We start from the raw sequence: 4,892 nt of genomic DNA, 5'->3' as shown, positions 1-4,892 counted from the left end.
AATGAGATACCACCTTACACCTGTCAGAATGGCTAAAATTAACAACTCAGGAAACAACAGATGTTGGCGAGGAAGCAGAGAAAGGGGAACATTTTTGAACTGCTGGTGAGAATGCAAACTGGTGCAGCCACTCTTGGGAACAGTATGGAGGTTCCTCAAAAAATTAAAAATAGAACTACCCTATAACCCAGCAATTGCTCTACTAGATATTTATCTATAGGATACAAAAATGCTTATTCAAAGGGGCACATGCATCCCAGTGTTTATATATCAAGAGTATCAACAATAGCCAAAGTATGGGAAGAGCCCAAATGTCAATTAACTGATGAATGGAAAAAAAAGAAGATGTGGTATATATATACATATATATATATGTATATATACATATATATGTATATATATATATATATACATATACATATATATATACACATACACAATGGAATATTACTCAGCAATCAAAAAGAATGAAATCTTGTTATTTGCAGCAACGTGGATGAAAGCAGAGTGCATTATGCTAAGTGAAATAAGTCAGTCAGAGAAAGACAAATATCATATGATTTCACTCATATGTGGAACTTAAGAAACAAAACAGATGAACATAGGGGACGGGAAGGAAAAATAAGATAAAAGCAGAGAGGGATGCAAACCATAAGAAAACTTAAATACAGAGAACTTGTTAGAATAAGCAGTCGGTGTTATATGTAAGTGATGGTGAATCACTGGATTCTATTCCTGAAACCAATACTACACTGTATGTTATCTAACTTGAATTTAAATTAAAAAAAATTTAAAAAGAAGATGTGGCGCATATATATATATATATATATATATATATATATATATATATTCAGCCAAAAAAAGAATGAAATCTTGTGATTTGCAATGACATGGATGGATCTAGAGAATATAATGCTGAGTGAAATAAGTCAGTCAGAGAAAGACAAATACCATATGATCTCACTCATATGTGGAATTTAAGAAATAAAACGAATGAGCAAAAGGGGAAAAAAGAGAAAGAGAGGCAAATCACCAAGAAGCAGATTTTTTTTTTTTTTTTAGGAGAATGAGCATGAGAAGAGCAGAGGGAGGGAGAGGGAGAGAGAGAGAATCTTAATCAGGCTCCACACTCAGCCAGAGCTGGAGACAGAGCTCAATCCCATGACCCTGGGATCATAATATGAGCTGAAATCAAGAGTCGGATGCTCAACCAACTGAACCACCCAGTGCCCCCTCTTTTTTTAAAGATTTATTTTTAAGTAATCTCTATCTCCAACATGGGGCTTGAACTCACAACCCTGAGATCAATAATTGCATGCTCCACCAACTAAGCCAGCCAGGCACCCTGCAACAGAGTCTTAACTATAGAGAACAAACTGCTGGTTAACAGAATGGAAGTTGATGGGGGGATGGGTTAAAAAGGTGAAAGGGATTAAGGAGGGCACTTGCTGTTATGACCACCAGGTGTTGTATGGAAGTGTTGAATCGCTATGTTGCACACCTGAAACTAATATTACACTGTGTTAAGTAACTGAAATTTAAATAAAAACTTTAAAAAGATTACCACGTGATCCAGAAATTCCACTTCTGACTACATACGTAGAAGAACTGAAAGCGAGGTCTTGAAGACATTTATACACCATGTTTATAGACATATTTTTTTGCAATAGCTAAAATGTGGAAGCAACCCAAGTGTTCACTGATAGATGAATGGATAAATATAGTACATACCTAGAATGAAATATTATTCAGCCTTAAAAAAAGAAGGAAACTCTTGAAATTTGCTACAACTTGAACTGTGGACATTATGGTAAGTGGAGCAAGCCAATCACAAAAAGACAAATATTGTATGATTCCACTTAAATGAGGTACTTAGAGTGGTCAAAATCATAGAGACAGAAAGTCTCTAAGGTGAGTGGTGGGGTTGGGGGTAGAGCGAAATGAGGAATTTTTACTTACTGGGTATAGAGTTTCAGTTTTGCAAGATAAAAGAAGCTGTAGAAATGGATAGTCACATCATACAACAATATGAATGAACAGGACGCTCAAAAATGGTTAATATGATAAATTGTATGTAGTGTTTATGTTGCCACAATAAAAAATTTAAAAAATGACAGCTAAGGATTATAACCCACTGAGAAAGACAGAACCCTGAGTCCATGCTGTAAAAACAAATAAAAGAAAATAAATACTTGGAGAATGGGAAGCACTTGTATACTTTAGAATGCCAACTGATAAATGTACAAGGAATGATACAATCAGAAAATCACTATTTGGCAATCAGTACTTGATAATAACTGATCTAGTCAAGAATAATCAATGGATGCTAAAACAAGGGGGTGGAAATCTGGTGAGGAATAAAATATTAAATAGTCTCAATGCATCTTTGCACAAACTACTGATTAACTACAAAGGGAAATTTACAGTGTAGAAACCTGTCAGACACAACCTTAACCAAGCAAACAAAGTTAACAGAATTGATGATGAGACAAATCACTATCGTGCTCCTTCTAACACAATAATCTGTGAAGAAAATGACAGTTTTATTTTTTCCTTTTCAATTCTTCTACATATTATATCTTTTTTGTACCTGACTGGATTGGCAAGGTTCACAAGTAAAATGAATAGAAATGATAATACTAGACGTTCTGATCTTTTTCTTGGTCTCAAAGGGAAAGCTTTCATTCACCATTTCACCACTGAGTATGATGATTTCATATATATACAAAACATCTCTTTTATGTATTTATATGTACACACACATACACAATCAGATTAAACACGTTTCCTAGGATAAGTTTACCAAGAGGTTTTAAAAAGTATGGTTGCTGAGTTTAACCAAATGCTGTTCCTGTACCAACTGGCATGATCATATAATTTTTCTCCTTTATTCTGTTAATGTGATCAATTATACTGATTGATTTTTCAAAAGATAACTTGCATTCTTGGAATAAATCTAACTTGGTAATGATTTAGTATTCTTTTTTAGATATCGCTGGGTTCAATTTGCTAATATTTTGCTCAGGATATTTGCATCTGTGTTCATAAAAGATAGTTTTTAACTTTGTTATGATGTCCTTGATGGTTTTTGCTTTCAAACTATAATTACCAGCCTCAAAAATTAGTCAGGGAATGCTCCTTCTTTTTCTATTACCTGGAAAGTATGTGTAAGATTGTTATAATTCTTTTTAAGTGTTTGGTAGAATTCATCGGTGAAGCTGTCTGGCCCTTGACTATTCATGAAAAGGATATTTTTATGGACTCCTGTGGGAAAAGAATGGAAGCCTGAAAATCTTCCCTTGTCCAGGGACTTCAGAGGGGTAGAAGTGAGAGACAGAGAGGTGGCGGTATATGGCATTTCAAATGGCTTGACATTTTTCTAACATCAAGTGCCCTTGGTTCTCACCTCTTACCACATTCTACCGAAGCCAGTAGGTCTGTGGGACAGTCAGCCTATAAACAGCAGTTCTCAGGCTGCCTGATCCCACCTTCCTGAAGACCGAGACTCAGGTTTTCAGAGGAGAAGCCCTGGTGTTGAGCAGAGAGCAATGAGGGGGGGAGGGAAAGAGGGACTAGTTCAACCAGACAGAAGTTCTTTGTTTGCTCTGCTTCTTTGTAAATGAGGCAACATTTGGAAACAACAAATATTGGTTCAGAGAGCCAATGCATTCCTGCCCATCCCTTTAGGTCAGCAACCCAACCCCCCTGCACGTACACACAAATTCAGCTTTTTCTACAAGAGGGCCAACCCCACTGAAATTTAAGAGTTTTATTCAGTTTATGGTGGAAGATTTGGGTCATGACTTGGCTTGGTCTATAACTGGAAGCTCTCTTCATTCCCCACCCCCCCCCCGCCTCCCCCCCCACCCCGCGGCACCTTTCTTATGCCCTTCCTTCCCTTCTTCCCTTCCTCTTCTGGATAAGTAAAGAGAAGATAAATATCCAGAAGGCAACTGCGGTCTAGAGAAGGCTGGGACTAAGAAGATTTGAGTTCAGGTCCCAGAGCTCTGTGAAGGAGGACCTGTCATTTTAGTGTAGTGTCCATATCTGAAAAGTGGGGAACTGATCTCATCTCTCAAGGTAGTTGGTCAAGATCACAAAGATCTTGACCCAGAACAGTTCCTGGAAAATGGAAGGACTGAAAATGTGATACTTTCCTTCCATCGGGGGAAATAAAACCCCAGTGCATGCCTGAGGTTCTGCGGTTGGGGCACTCAGACCTCTCCCAGGGGGACAAGCCCCTCTGCAAACTGAAGTGTGGGGTCATGTGTCTGTGGAGAAATGGCAGGGCTGGGAATGCCCTGTCTGTTCCTCTCAGTGTGAGCCCAGATGAACCCCTTGGTCTCTGTATGTACCTGATGGGTATGTGTACTCTGGAATTAGACTGCTTGATTTTGCATCTGACTCACCAGTTGGTTTGGGACAATTTATTAACCCCTCAGGACCTCAGTTTCCTCATCTCATCTTTAAAATGGGGATTCTAGGGGTGCCTGGGTAGCTCAGTCAGTTGGGCATCCGACTCTTGATTTTGGCTCAGGTCATGATCCCAGGGTCCAGGATCTAGCCCAGTGTTGGGCCCCATGCTCAGTGTGGAGATTCTCTCCCTCCCCTGTCTCTAAAATTAAAAAAATAAAAAATGAAATAAAATGGGGATTCTAGTGCACTCGCCAGAGGGTGCTCTCTCTGAGGGTCTCAGGCTTGGCTGTGGGCCTGTCCCTTGAGGAGCTGCCTCAGGAAAGGCTCACTATCTCCTCTGGTATGAGAGTAAGTGCAGTAGGAACCCAGGCATGAGAATCATGGTCCATCTGCCTTCCATGCCCTCCACAGAGCTTCCCCAAGTTTACGGCTTATTCGGCATTGGGCAACTCTCCTTCCTACTTCTGGGCAGACCC

The sequence above is a fragment of the Panthera tigris genome, chromosome C2 (assembly GCF_018350195.1).
Source record: "Panthera tigris isolate Pti1 chromosome C2, P.tigris_Pti1_mat1.1, whole genome shotgun sequence".
NCBI lineage: Eukaryota > Metazoa > Chordata > Mammalia > Carnivora > Felidae > Panthera > Panthera tigris.
The sequence above is the reverse complement of the archived record's forward strand: the minus strand, read 5'-3'. Positions refer to the sequence as shown.